The 16,155-nt window shown below is 40.8% G+C and overlaps 1 protein-coding gene across 1 annotated transcript in view; it reads right to left on the bottom strand.

Moving 5' to 3' along the window:
* The window catches only part of brinp1 (bone morphogenetic protein/retinoic acid inducible neural-specific 1), a 124,625-nt gene extending 109,396 nt beyond the window's left edge, over positions 1-15,229 (bottom strand). The window contains exon 1 of the mRNA XM_058065135.2: positions 14,820-15,229. The gene's annotated coding sequence lies outside the window, so the exon portion shown is untranslated. The remainder of the gene's footprint in view (positions 1-14,819) is intronic.
* Positions 15,230-16,155: the final 926 nt, after the last annotated feature.

Below are 16,155 nucleotides of genomic sequence, written 5' to 3'. Positions count from 1 at the left end.
ACGTGACAATGTGGGTTTTTTTTCCCATCCTGCATTCCGACAAATTTCGGCAAAGTTGGCGAGCCGTGAAATGCTCGACTGAAGGCAGCTTTTGACAAACGTATTGCCGTTCCACCCCAGCGCCTTTAAAGACTGTTCTGAAGCATTATTTATATTAAAGCTACCTTTAAGTAAACTGGAAAAGCCTTAACTCATTTCCGCCGCTCGCGGCTATCATTTCGCTACCAAATTACACAGTTGGCTGGATGTCTCACAAGAGTAGAAATAGAATTGCATACATATATGACAGATGCCTGCAGTGGATTTTTCAATGTTGAACTTCTCAAAAGTTGTACAAGTTGGAATCCGAGTCAACATTTCTGCCTGAAAACTCAACCAGGAAATATTTTAATTTGCGGTGCGCACGGAAATATGACACCAAATCAATCAATTTGATGGCATCGAGCAACGTATTGGCTTGGGAAAGTGTTTAAAGTGAACTCAGCAATGCTATGGGTAGTTTGCTTCTTATTACGTCTACAATATTGGTTCTGTTCATGCCGTGTTGCGCAATATACCTTTTGGAATTTATGAGCATTTAAGAAAGTAGAAAGATTTAAAAAACTTAAAAAAAAAGGTAAAAAAAGCAAAGACTGAAGTTCGTACTAATAATCCTCTTTTTCACCTTTAATTTTGACTAAATTTTAAACACTTATATGCTAGGACTACGTTAAAAAGCCATAGCATTTCAGTATATATAAAATTAAAATTAAAATTAAAATTAAAATTAAAATTAAAATTAAAATTAAAATTAAAATTAAAATTAAAATTAAAATTAAAATTAAAATTAAAATTAAAATTAAAATTAAAATTAAAATTAACTTAAATTACATTAGGAAAGCAGGAAGTGAACAAATGTAACAGTTTCTGATTGTAAAAGTACCAGATGGAGGGGAAGGATTTAATAAGCTTTGCTTCTTCCTACTCCTTTTGGACATGTGGAACTGTGAACTGATTATGTGATGCATTCAATTGTAATCTGATGCATGTTCAAATGAAATAAAACCATTACCATTACCTTAATCACAAAGCTTAGATGTGTTTTTTTCTCTTAAAAAACTTAAATAACCACGTTACAAAATATCCAAGTGGCGCTTGCATCAGTTCATGTTTCAGTCGTAAACAATTTGGTATACGTTATATACCTTTCCATTTTATTCACATAGATTCTCATGAGATGTTCCCATAATTCTGCAACCCTCGCCACGCCTGTGTCATCAGTATTACTGGGTTTTATTTTTAACTCCAACATATCAAGATTGTTGTGCAGCAAAAAGTCCACCAACAGTGCATTTTTTTTCTGCTAACGACGATAGACTTCATTTTGCTGTGTTGCCTTTTCTTTCGCCCTACATGGGAGTCATGTCGGTGTGCTGAGTGTGCACATTGAACGAGAACATGATACTGCTCGGCTAAGCTTCACCTGCTCCCGCTCTGGCTGTCATTACGACTAACAACAGTGGCTCCATCAGCAAGACTGCGGAAGGCATCATATGGGAATACCATGCACTCCGCTCCGATTGTATGCACATCAATGTGCACCGGACCTTGTCCTCTATGTGCCACCACACGCCCCCAGAGGGCTGGATTCATGGATTTCCGTTTGGAGACCACATTGTTGAAGCCGGATGAGTGAAACATAGGCAAAGACTAAACGTACAATGTACGCCTGAGTGGAGGAAAAGGCTCTAAATCCAACAAAACACCCTAATCGATCGAATAGTTATGACATAATAACATGTGTAAGTACTTACTGCAGGGGTCTCAAACACGCGGCCCGCGGGCCAAATGTGGCCCGCAGGACACTAGTTCGAGGCCCCCGCCTTGATATGAAAGTTTAATGTTTGATATGGATGCTGTATGGTATCATGTACCCAGAAAAAAATATTACATTTGATTAATGTTCATGTTAAAGGTTAAACAACTGTTAATAGTTATCCTCCCTATCCGTGTGGAAGTGGTAAGTTTTTGGCTTTTTAAGTTTAAAGGAAATAACTTGGAGGCTACCGTTTAAGTTGCTAGCTCTCTAGTTTGCGAGTTAGCATGTGTCTCAAGACCCTGCAGTTGCGCAATATGTTGTAAATAAAAAGAGTATAAATGTGACTATAGTCATGTTTTGTCATGTCTACAGGGCTCTAATAATGCTTTGTTCATTTTAATCTGAAAAAAGAATTTGTTTATTAATATTTGTTGTTTTAATAATAAGTTTTTATTATTTGCTGTTTTATGATTATTATATTTATTTATTACTGATTGATTGATTTTCTTTATTCTTGATCTTATTTTGTGTAGAAAAATAAAAAGTAAGATATTTGAGAACAGTGGAATGTTTTATCAGAGCTTTTCTTGTAGAAAATCGGAACCAAAGCAAAGTTTATTCATTTTTCTGTTTTTAATAAATGCGTTTTTTGTTTTTTTTTTTCGTCCAGACCCTAGCTCCAGTGGCCCCCAGGTAAATTGAGTTTGAGACCCCTGATTTACTGTATGTCTGGGATGGGCATTTGATTAGAAGGAAAATGCGTGGGTTTTCTCCGGGTACTCCGGTTTCCTCCCACATTCCAAAAACATGCTAGGTTAATTAGCCACTCCAAATTGTCCATAGGTATGAATGTGAGTGTGAATGGTTGTTTGTCTATATGTGCCCTGTGATTGGCTGGCGACCAGTCCAGGGTGTACCCCGCCTCTCGCCCGAAGACAGCTGGGATAGGCTCCAGCACCCCCCACGACCCTCGTGAGGAAAAGCGGTAAAAAATGAATGAATGAATGAAAATCATCCATTAGCTTCCCATAGATCCTTTAAATAGCAAAGTCGGTTAGATTTAAAGGCGCTGTCGTTCTTGGTGAGGTACTGCATGGGGCGCTGACCCCTGAACTTGTATCTGCTGCCCACTTCCTGCTCTGACGCTACAAAACCTGACAGTTCCTCTTCAGTGGTTAGGTTCTGAAACATGTTCTGCTATCTGAAGCATCTCCGTCGGGTGCGTTCATACAGTATCTTACATGAGCAGCGTCTTCATTATCGGCTGCATATCTCGACCGTGTCACCCTGCCTTGATTCAAAGCAATCCGACAAGGTGTTCAGCACTCAAACATTGCAACCTAAAAAAAGAGTTGAATTGTGTTTCTTTATTCTTAGTTCTAACAGACAAATCTCGTTTTTTTTTCTGAGGGAACAAACAACATATAAGATGATTGAAACGGCTGTTTGTGTTATGCTAAAATTAGGAAAAAAGGATTGACAGGAGGCGGTTTTTTAACGTTCGACAACTTAAAGCGCAGAAAAGTGTCGAGGAATCTGAAATGAAAAGAGATATTGAATCCTACACGTCTTGACTTTTTCCCTCCGATACACAATTTGATTTTTTACGTCTTGATGGTCTTTTGGTTACTGTTCAAAGTGAGCCCATGGGGTGAGGGGACAGATGTGTTCTATTTTACGACTGGAATTCTTTCAGACTGGGATCGTTGACTTTTTCCGGCATTTTCTCACCACTCGGGATCCCATATGTTGTATTAAAAATAACCTATGGAGTTTTGAAGAAATTGCCCTCAACTTCTGTCTCTTCTCGGCCAGGTATCCCCAACTACTCCATCTCTGTCACCCCGCTTCCTCGCAAAGGGGATCAAGGGAACCCCACCCCCCTTTTCAAATACCTTCCACCTCTAATAGGGGCCTCCGAGTGCCTCATGATCACCAGGTGTCAAGATTAAAGGATGGCTGCAGACAGAGAAAATAACATTCCGTAATTACTGATAAATCCAACACACCTTCCTCCCCATCCACTCGACTCCAATGTCAGCGTGCAGGGCTGAGCCATTCCGGCTGAGAAGAAACGACCCACTGCTGATACTGCAGTTTAGTTGGGGGAATTCAGGCCCAATTGGTCGACTCAGAGCTTTTATTCACCTTCCAATTGCCGACTCTTTTGAAGTGAGACGCTCCGTACCCGAGCAAGGGCCAGCTCACAAAAGACCTCGCTCCGCAACAATCTGGCCCCATAGTACACCACTCTGAACATTGAGTACAGCTCTGTGCCTCGACGCTCTTGACAGGGCTGTAACCCGCAGTGGCCGCACGACCGAGCAAAGCGGGGCCTTTTTTTATGCTGAGTGCTGCACGACACGGCGGAGAGGATACATTAGCCAAGACGGACCGCTGTGATTGTTTGTTTATGGGTGCCCTCTGCGCCACCTGATGGAACACAGAGGTGAGTCGGGTCCAGTCGTGCAGGGCGGCTGTTTGCTGAGACCCCACAAGGTTTGTTTTGGAAGTTCTACTAACATATTTCCATTTCGCAAAAGCATTGAAATATGCCTGACAAACCTGGCAAACACTGTGCGCCTCTCAGACAATTTACCGCTGCGCAGGGTGCGCTTCACCTGCACCAAGAATACACCAAATCAGAGCTGCCAAGCTTTCAGCGCACCTTTGGCGCACCGTTTTTGTCACAAAATTGTCACTGAGACAAGCTGAAAATGTGGACACCTCCCATGGTGCGCCGACACGCCCATCTTGGCGCAGTCCAGAATTATCGAATTATCAAATTGGCTGTGCACAGTGGTGCGCTGGACCAAATTCCAGCTGTGTGGGCTGCACCCCGCTTTGCTCAGTTGTGCGGCCACTGCGGGGCCTTTTTTTCTGCTGAGAGCTGCACGACACGGCGGAGAGGATACATTTGCCAAGACGAACCGCTGTGATTGTTTGTTTATGGGTGCCCTCTGTGCCACCTGATGGAACACAGAGGTGAGTCGGGTCCAGTCGCGCAGGGCGGCTGTTTGCTGAGACCCCACAAGGTTTTTTTTGGAAGTTCTACTAACATATTCCCATTTCGCAAAAGCATTGAAATATGCCTGACAAACCTGGCAAACACTGTGCGCCTCTCAGACAATTTACCGCTGCGCAGGGTGCGCTTCACCTGCACCAAGAATACACCAAATCAGAGCTGACAAGCTTTCAGCGCACCTTTGGCGTACCGTTTTTGTCACAAAATTGTCACTGAGACAAGCTGAAAATGTGGACACCTCCCATGGTGCGCCGACACGCCCATCTTGGCGCAGTGCAAAATTACCGAATTACCATATTGGCTGCGCACAGTGGTGCGCTGGACCAAATTAACGCTATGTGTGGGCAGCGCCACCTTGCAAATTAGAGACCGTTATGTCTTAGTTCGCTTAGTTGACGCTGCAGTCTCCAGTGTCTCCACTTTCTTGCTGCCCTCAGTCTCCATTTGGATAAAATTAGCCTCTTTTACAAAGTAAATAGTAGAGACCCTTTAGTTGATCTTTATTAGGTCAATGCGGTGTAATTGTTGCAGTTTCCTGCTCCACTATTTCAAGGGGAACACTGAAGAGCAAAGTCGGCACCGTGCAATAGTCGTCATACATTTCAGAACTAGCTGACCTCCACAGAAAGGATGCTTTTTTTCTCGCAATCATTGTAGAAACATGTTCATTTATTTAAGAGTCGTGTTTTTTTTTTTTTTTGCACTTCTCTAACAGGCTGTGCAAATGCATGAGTCTGCATTTCCACCGTCGAATTGGCTATTTTTGTGTCACTTTATCCAGGATACAGCCCGCTGCACCACTTACTCACTGCTCGTCGCGTGTGGAAAACACAAACAAGAAAAAGAGAAGTGCAATCTTTCATCAAATGATGCGGCAGACAACACAGCCCGCATGTCTCCGCGTTTCATCGAAAAGTCAGTGTTGCTGCTCTTCATTGGGAGCCATGTCGGAAAAAAAAATCCCAACCTTGGAAATACACGGCACTGAGAATAGAAGCAGCCACCTCAAATCATATTCCCAGTGTGACACTCTAACCTTGGTGGAAAGGATTTTCACGGTCAGAAAAGGGAAGCGGTGGCTTCGGCGAGGTTGTTTTAAATTAAGAAAAAGCTCAGCGCGACTTCAAAATGTTTTTTATAATCTCATATTAAGCTCCAAATATGACCCCAGAAATTTGCAGTACTACATTCATATTAATTGTATGGGGCAACTAAATATTCAGGGGCTGGTCCAGGCTGACTTGAGCGTCTTTCCTGACAACTGGAAGTACCTCACTAAAAAGACTTTAGCGTTCTCTGTCAAACAAAAGAAGATACGTTGAAGGCAAGAATATACCTTGAAGATTTGGCTTCTAATTCAAAGGACTATAGGAGACTTATTCATTCATTCATTTTCTACCGCTTTTCCTTACGAGGGTCGCGGGGGTGCTGGAGCCTATCCCAGCAGTCTTCGGGCGAAAGGCGGGGTACACACTGGACTGGTCGCCAGCCAATCACAGGGCACATATAGAGAAACAACCATTCACACTCACATTCATACCTATGGACAATTTGGAGTCGCCAATTAACCTAGCATGTTTTTGAAATGTACCCAAAGAAAACCCACGCATGCACGGGGAGAACATACAAACTCCACACAGAGATGACCGAGGGTGGAATTGAACCCCGGTCTCCTAGCTGTGAGGTCTGCGCGCTAACCACTTGACTACCGTGCAGCTCTATAAGAGACTTAATTGAATCAATTATGTTCTATAGCTGTCTATATGTGCCCTGTGATTGGCTAGCCACCAGTCCAGGGTGTACCCCGCCTCTCGCCTGAAGACAGCTGGGATAGGCTCCAGCACCCCCGCGACCCTCGTGAGGAAAAGCGGTTGAAAATGAATGAATGAATGTTCTATAGCGACTCCAAATTGTCCATAGGTATGAATGTGAGTGTGAATGGTTGTTTGTCTATATGTGCCCTGTGATTGGCTGGCCACCAGTCCAGGGTGTACCCCGCCTCTCGCCCGAAGACAGCTGGGATAGGCTCCCTCGTGAGGAAAAAGCGGTAGAAAATGAATGAATGAATGAATGTTCTATAGCTGTATTTGAAGTATCATTAGCATTTTGATCTACCTCTGCATGCGCTTTAAAAGGTCACGCTACTCAGTCAAGTGTGTGAAATTCATACTAATGTTGTAATGGCAGCCTATTACAACATTGGTTTAATCTACTTGTTATTAAAGAACGCTATAGTTTACTTTAGTTTTATTTAAGATCAGTTTTCAAATGTCTTTAAATGTCTCGTCCTCTACTTTAGAGAACTGCAGTTTTTCTGCTGATGTATCGGACTGCTGAAATACTTGAAGGTTTGCTGTGACATGAGATGTGATTTTGTTAATTTTTTTTCTTTCACTGATTATTTTTTGGGGCTGCACGGTGGTCTAGTGGTTAGTGCGTAGACCTCCCAGCTAGGAGACCAAGGTTCAATTCCACCCTCGGCCATCTCTGTGTGGAGTTTGCATGTTCTCCCCGTGCATGCGTGGGTTTTCTCCGGGTACTCCGGTTTCCTCCCACATTCCAAAAACATGCTAGGTTAATTGGCGACTCCAAATTGTCCATAGATATGAATGTGAGTGTGAATGGTTGTTTGTCTATATGTGCCCTGTGATTGGCTGGCCACCAGTCCAGGGTGTACCCCGCCTCTCGCCTGAAGACAGCTGGGATAGGCTCCAACACCCCCTGCGACTCTCGTGAGGAAAAAGCGGTAGAAAATGAATGAATTTTTTTTTTTTTTAGATTTTTTTCTAAACCATACTTCCACCGCTGCTGCAAAAACCAAACTAACCTGCTCTACTTTCACTTCAAAAACACGCAATCATACATTTCTACTACAACACGACATAAACTTTGAACATGTCAAGAACATCCACACGCAGACACCATTGGATCAATATAATAAGTCATGTATTTGCTTAGATTAATATTCCTCACCCTGAGGCGAGTCTACTTTAAATTCAGCCATGCCTTAAGCCCCCGGGTGAGCTTTACCTTGTAAACACGAGTGTTTCATTTACATGCAAAGTAATGAAAAACTCCATCAACGAGATTAAAATCAGTAGGAAAAATGCCGCCCGTTATTAGTCCATATTTCACCCACCATTGCTTATTCTTCAAGTGCTAATTATATGGACTGATATAGTTGAAATGAAACTAGGAGATGTCGTGCATATGTAGCATGTGCTACCATAGCAACGGCTTACAGGAAGTAACCTCCACTGAGCACAATTATGCATTAATTGCTATACGATCAATGCCCCCCAACTCCCCCCTCCCCCACTCCCAGGCTGGGTGTAACAGGATGTGGGCTATAAGTTCACGGGCAGATGCCCCCCATGGGGACATGTCTGACATAAATGAAGGATTTATGCTGGTATTTAATGTGTGCTAGAGTATAGGGCAGGGCAGGGGTCCAACAAGGGCCACATAGAAAGTCATACGTATATATTTCCAGAATATATATATTTCAGGTTTGCAATATTTCCGCTCTTACAAAGAAGGCATATGGAGCCATATCACTTCTTTTTATTAATGGTGCTGTTGGGGTGTTTTTAAAATTTTTAATATGCCATTAATATGCATGGGACCTCTTACTTCCTCCATTTGAACTCCCTGCTCCTCACCTTGCCCTCCCAACTACGATGGACGTTGACTTCAGGGTATGACTGACCACTGTCTTTTTCCCCAACAACTCTAGCTGAAGAAGCCCAGCGCATAAAAACAGATTTTACAAAAAAACTACAGCATTCAAAATATAACTGTAATTAATTAATCACAATTAATCTTGTAATTTGACAGCCTTAAGTTGGATTACCGAAAACCAGGACAGTGAAACAACAATGATCGTTTCAGTAATCAAAGGTATGTCTTCTGTACTTGGAAAAACAGTTTTTCCACGCTGCTATGAATAACCAAAGAAAAACTGTCCATAAATGTTCAAAAACGGGCACAAAAATGTTTCCAAAAGCAGAACAACAGAAACCTAAGGAGTTTGTTAAGATTTGGAATGTAACAGCGGAGGTATAACTGCATGTTTTGCTTTTTCTTTGGCTTTTTGTGCCGCTTCACAGGGATTACGTCACATGCAGAGTACCCTAACATAAAAACAGGACATGTAGTAATGAATGTAGTACTGTAGGCCAGTACATGGACACAATGGACTCTCCAGCATCTGACAGAAGTGAATATTCATCCAGCATATCTCCGTTAAATTAATTAAAATAAAAGAATTAAATTAAAATAAAATCTGATTCATAATATCAGTGAACTGGTTTTGGATTGCTATAAAAAATTATATTTTTGAGCCACGTTACAGTTTTAACTAATAGAAATGAAGTCCGTGTACATCTTATATAGTAAGTTTGAGTTCTATAGGATTTTTTTATTTTATTTTAATTTATTTATTTTAGCCCTGTGATTGGCTGGCGACCAGTCCAGGGTGTACCACGCCTCTTGCCTGAAGACAGTTGGGATAGGCTCCAGCACCCCCCACGACCCTATTGAGGATAAGCGGTAGAAAATGAATGAATGAATGAATGTTTATGTTATTTTATTTTATTTTATTTTATTTTATTTTATTTTATTTTATTTTATTTTATTTTATTTTATTTTATTTTATTTTATTTTATTTTATTTTATTTTATTTTTTATTTCCCATATTCAGGTCAATATGGTATATAGGTCATATAGCCCAACTACTGAATTATTACAGTATTTTCCAGCAGCTAGAATGGCAACTATAATGAATAGAGTAGCATCAATAATAATAATAATAATAATACCATATTCTATAAGAAACTACTGACATTCGGTACAACGCCACAGTCACACACAAGCTAAAAATGGAAGCAAGGAACAAAAACGTGCTGCCTCGATGCCTCCGCTTACGACCTCACTCTCATCAGCCACAATCATCGTCTCTTCAACTTGTCAATAAATCTTCTTTCATTCACATTTCTGCCTCCCAAAGTCCTGCATTTCAGCTCACCTGTGCACCAAGCGTGACAGATAACGATTCATCTATCGTGCAGAAAAAGCACCTCTGGAAATCTCATTTGGATTTCATCCACGGTGTAGTGTTTTCCCCGTGAGGAGTTGGGAGAGATTATGTGAAATATTAATATGCAGATGCTAAAATCCCACTTTAGGGGCACAAAAAGCTGCACGCTAATCTTTACAATGAAGAGTCACATACGTACGTATATCATCAACGTCACCACAAATCAGTAACAATCATCTCGCACCTCGCAAAGAATGAAGGAGAGGATTAGCGGCCATGTTGACGCATGGCAAAGCATTATTTTGACATTCCTAATGAATTGGCAAGTGAGTGGATGATCAGTGAATCATCTGCGTACGATGACATTGGTAATCAAAAGGGAAATAATAACCTTTTCATCTTTCTCCACATGATATTGCAACGACGGGACTACTAATAGAACCAGGGAAGCTTCATTACTTATGTTTTCTAATTAAGAAATCTTCTGGCCTATATCAGGTAATACAGCAACCATTTGAAATTCATTTGGATAAAGATCTTTGATTAGAAGGCTTTCCATTTCATATTAATTGAATAACTACTGTATTATGTTTTATCTTGATTGATTGGCTGCTTCTGCTATTAAAAATCTGGCATGTGTGGATGCTTTGTGAAAGTTGATGAACGGGCTTGTTTTTGTTACATGTGGTTCGGTTCAACCAGGCGTGTCCAAAGCATGGTCCGGGGGCCATTTGCAGATTAGATTTCACAAGAAACTAAATAAACAAGCAAAAACTAACGTAAAAGTCCTCATTTATGGACAATAATGTCCAGGAAAAATATCATTTTACACTTTTCTCCGGGTACTCCGCTTCCCTCCCCCATTTCAAAAACATGCTAGCATGTTAGCTTCATTGGCCACTCCAAATTGTCCATAGGTATGAATGTGAGTGTGAATGGTTGTTTGTCTATATGTGCCCTGGGATTGGCTGGCCACCAGTCCAGGGTGTACCCCGCCTCTCCCCCAAAGACGTTGTTTTTTTAAGTTGTAATATTATTTAAAAAAAAACAAGCTATAATATTGTGGGAATAATTTCAAAATACTAGTTTTTAGTAATAGTTTTTTCTTGACATTTGTACAGTATAACTTGTAGTGTATATACAGTATGACTTGTATAACTTATGTATATAAGACAGTTTTTTATTGACATTTATAAAGTATAACTCGTAGTGTATGACTTGTTTGACATATATATTTTTTTTCTTGACATACGTATATCCAGTATAACCTGTAGTGTATATACAGTATGACTTGAATTACTTATAGTAGTATATAAGACATTTTTTATTCTTGACATTCATACAGTATAACCTGTATTTTATATACAGTATGACTTGTATAACTTATAGTAATATATAAGACATTTTTTTCTTGACATTTATGCAGTATAACCTGTAGTGTATATACAGTATGACTTTATAACATATATAGTATATATATATATATGACAGTTTTTATTCTTGACATTTATCCAATATAACTTGCAGTGTAAAAACAGTATGACTTGTATAACTTATCGTAGTATATAAAACAGTTTTTTTCTTGACATTTATCCAGTATAACTTGTATTGTATATACAGTATGACTTGTATAACTTATGTATAGCTCGTGTTGCTTTACAAAATATCAAAGTGGTCCTAGCATCCTTTCACTATGTCATTACATGACAAAGCTAATTTGGGGTCAAAATAATGTTTTTTGGGAAAGAGTTTTGTTCTTCCGAATGATGCTTGACAAAATCCCCACAGCGAGACGGAATCAAGGGCGGTACGTTTCCAACGCGGTGCACCTATTTCTGCTTCTTATCAACTTTTGATGCGCTACAGTTCGTTGCTCATGTGGGATTGTTGAGGCGCTTTTAACAAATGCAAATGCCGCTCATTGAAACTGGTTGCCTACTTTGAAGGAAAGATGAACGAGTTTGGAGCACACACTTATCAGATTCTGCAGGGGAAGAATGGCGAGTTTGAAAAATTTATAAAAATAAATGCCTCTATTGTAATCACTTTCTGCGCCTGCGTGGGTTCCCTAAAGACTTGGTGTAGACTTCAAATTTGGATCTTTTTACTTTAATGGCGGGCCTTGCAGCAATTAACTGGCAGGCTGAGACTCGACAGGAATGATAGTGATGTCATGCACACTTAAAGGGACTACACGACATTGGTTGAAACCAAAGAATATGGAAACACTACCACAGGGTAGCGTATGCTACCCAGAGTGGTTTAAACAAACAAATTGGACAAAAATATTGTTGTTTTTTTTCAAAATTCTGAATTCAAATGCATAAAAATTTTGCTAAATTTTTGTTTGGCCTGAATAAAATAACTGGCCTTCATGGCGGTCACCCACTGCTGTGTCCGAGGCACCTACACACAAACCACACTCAGTATTTAGTAGCTAAACTTTGCCAAATCGCTATCATTAGCTGGCAATAAACATGCGTGTGTTGTGTTTTCTGTACTCATAACAGGAGGAGGAAGACTGTCAGTTAGCAAGTTAGCAAACAAAATATGAGTAGTTGCTAATTTGAAGATGATGTGCCCTGTGATTGGCTGGCCACCAGTTTAGGGTGGACCCCGCCTCTTGCCCAAATTCAGCTGGGATAGGTTCCAGCACACCCGCGACCCTCGTGAGGATAAGCGGTAGAAAATGAATCAATGAATGAATGAAAATGATGAAAGGCACTGATATTGAGAGTATACTGTAATTCAATACTGCAATTGAAACCCAAAGAACTGCAGTAATCCCTCATTTATCATATTTACATTATTTACAAATGCAATATTTTCATAACCTTAAGAACAAAACCTGTTTACAACCTTCTAAATGCAATCTAACATGATTAGACCCCTCTTGACATGAATTAACACCCTTATAGTCACCCTTAGACTCGTATTCCTCAATATAGTAGAACTTTAAGACATAAATAAGACTTGTGCTCATGTGTGTTGCTATTAATATTTTCCCTTGAGTGAATGGTTGACAGGAAGTGACATCAGGGGTTCGGCTTTCTGTAGCCTGTGTTTTTATTCGGGATTATGGTGCCTAACCTACAGTCAAGTGTGGCGTTTGTGTGCCTCACTTAACATTATGGTACCGTTACTGATATCGAGTGTCTAGTGTTGAATATTACTTGTAATTCACCGCGTCTTTGAATGCGTCTTATATTTGTTTTTTACTTTAAGTAGCCATTACTATGCTTGAGAACGGTTAATTTGGGGCAGAAAATGAATGAATGAATAATAATTATTATTATAAAAAATAATAAAATAATAATAATAATTAAAAAATAAAATAAAATAATAATAATAATAATAATAATAATAATAATAATAATAATAATAATAATAAACACAATAATAATAATAATAATAATAATAATTAACATCATCATCATCATCATCATCATAGAAAATAATAATTGGCATATATTTAGGTTCACAATAGGCCATATTCTTCGTCTTAAATGTTGCTACATCGCTACAATTAGCTGAAAACTATCATAATGAATGTGTGTGTTGGTCCATGGGGCCTAGCTTACATGCTCAGAACAGGAAGCGGCCGGGATATATAACCTCACAGCATGCTGGGAAGACCCCCCCCCCCCCCGTCCCCCCCAGCTGTGCCCCTCTAAGTCGCTAACAGTAGCATTTCACACAGATACAACGATGTTCCTGTTGCATGTCATGACGCGACCCTGTTGGTTATCTTTACTCTCTTCCAGGCTCCTGGGGGTGGGCACTTCAAATGTAGGCGTGAAAAGACCACAACCACCAACTTTGTGAAGATTGCCTGACAGCATCTTAATATTCATTCCCGTCGTACATTGACTGGAAATTCATCAGAAAGCTGCACTTGACTGACAACTGTCCAGCTGCAAGAACGTTCAGAATGTTCTTTCCTTCCTTAGATAGATGGACACGAGGTCATCTAACGCTGTGACACAAATATAGCTAGAAGCCAATGCTGGCATTTCCATTCTTGGCACAATGATGTGGAATGCCTTTTCCTTGTGAACATGATTACACATCGCCGGCACTTCGCCACTGAAAAGGCCACCAGATTGAATGAGGCATTATTATGAATAAGGCCGATTTTTCCTTTTTTTTCCTCCCACCAGCAATTTTCCCTGCTGCCAGTGCAGGTTATTTATTATTTTATTTTTTTTAGCTTGTGCAGGCGAGAAGGCCAAACAACATCACAGGATGTGTTGACTAATGCTTTGTTTGCTGTGTCGCATTGGACAGCGCCGGCGACAAATGGCAATTTAAAAAAAAAAAAAAACGCCGAGTCAGTTCTGTCCTGTCAGGGAAATGGCCTTGGGACCAATTTCAAAGATTCTCTAATTCCGTAGAGTTGATATGAGGATCATTAGCAGCTATCTTGCCTTTCCAAATAATAATGGCGGCTGGAGTAAAAGAGCATGAGCTCCCCTCTCTGTAAGTCAGTGGAACAGCAATTGATGGAAGTTAACTTTGCCTCTTTTTTCTCTGCTGACATAAACACACTTTTATTAAAATAGAAATTCATCACACTAAACCACCCCTGGCCTCCCACTCCCACACCTTAGAACTTTATCTGATCTCAATATCCTTGCCCTTTTTCCACCTCTAAACTTAGGTTGAACCCCCACTGAACAGCCAGTAGGCCAATACATGTTTTTTTTTTAAGAACACAGGAATACATGGCTGCTTCAAGCATGCTTGTTATCCGAAGCAGCATCCGTACTTCATGCATCATCATCACACCAGGAGACACGTCCACGTAAGCTCTGCTTAAATACAACCTGCTTCAAGTCAGCTCGCTGCAGCAAATTTGCAAAAAAAAAAAAAAAAAAAAAAGAATAAATAAATAAACGCCGAAAATCCTCGAATGCATCATTTAAACGGAAGAAAAGATCGTGCAAGATCGTGCTCACCTAAATCTAACTCTCCCCTCCTCTCGGCCGTGTGACTTGCGTGGCCAACAACTTCTGCTGGAGCATCCGGTGCTCGGCGATAAAACTGGATTGCGGATAATTTGGCAATCCTGGCAATCCTTTTCATGCTCGGCTTGAAAAAAACAAACAAATCAAAAACAATCCCTCTCGGTTACTGGATATCGGATAGATTTGTTTTTGAAAAGTCCGTCAGATGGACGCCACGTTCCTGGCTTCTATCTTCTCTATCTTCTCTATAGCTTCTCTAGCTTCCGGTGGCTTCCAGTCACAGCAGCTTTGCGGTTGAGGGAAGGTGTGGGATGGAGGAGCCGGGGATGTGCTCAGACTGAAGCCGAGGAGGAGAAAAAAGGGGGAGGTCCTGCAGAGAACACAGACAGCAAAGAAGAAGCAGGGAAAAAAAGGGGTGGGTCTGGACCGGATGAGGTAACTAGAGGGAGGGGGGGGTGTGGGGGGGTTGAGGACAAGAACCTATCCATGTGGTCGTGACTTCTTCTATTATAAAAGCAACGAGGAGGCACTGGTGTCCGGATTCATCACCAATAGATTGGAGTGCGTGTGAGAGTCGTGACACGGGTGGGCATGTGTGGACCGCCCAAGTTGGAAGATGAGAAACAAGTTAGTGGCGCTGTCCTTGGTGCTGAAGCCAGATGAACCCAGCAGACTCTTCATGAGGCTCACCTGCACGATTCCACGCCAGCCAAAACACACAAGAGGCATAAAAAAAAACATGTGAAAATATAATTTGTTTGCAGCTATCCATCCAGCCTTCAACATGCGGTCCGGGAGCCATTTATGGCCCGCAACTCTTTCATTATCGACCCTCTGTACGATTTAAAAATACAATTAAACCAGGAAGCTAAGAAACACAAAAAGAAAAATGGAGAACTAGGACCGTTATTTTGTGAGAAAAAGCAGAAATATTAGTCATAAGTCATACTACATATAATATTAATATAAGAAATCATGAAAAGAACATCTTAGGAGCATAACGTTGTGAAACTAGAAGGTTAAAAAAATTAATTCATTCATTTTCTACCGCTTATCCTAACGAGGATCGCGGGGGTGCTGGAGCCTATCCCAGCTGTCTTCGGGCAAGAGGCGGGGTACACCCTGGACTTGTGGCCAGCCAATCACAGGGCACATATAGACAAACAACCATTCACACTCACATTCATACCTATGGACAATTTGGAGTGGCCAATTAACCTAGCATGTTTTTGGAATGTTGGAGGAAACCGGAGTACCCGGAGAAAACCCACGCATGCACGGGGAGAACATGCAAACTCCACACAGAGATGGCCGCGAGTGGAATTGA

This window comes from Doryrhamphus excisus, linkage group LG10, assembly GCF_037039965.1.
Source record: "Doryrhamphus excisus strain RoL-2023G ecotype Guam linkage group LG10, RoL_Dexc_Guam_v1.1, whole genome shotgun sequence".
In the NCBI taxonomy this organism is placed as follows: domain Eukaryota; kingdom Metazoa; phylum Chordata; class Actinopteri; order Syngnathiformes; family Syngnathidae; genus Doryrhamphus; species Doryrhamphus excisus.
Note: the sequence above shows the minus strand (reverse complement) of the source record. Positions and strands in the feature narration are given on the sequence as shown.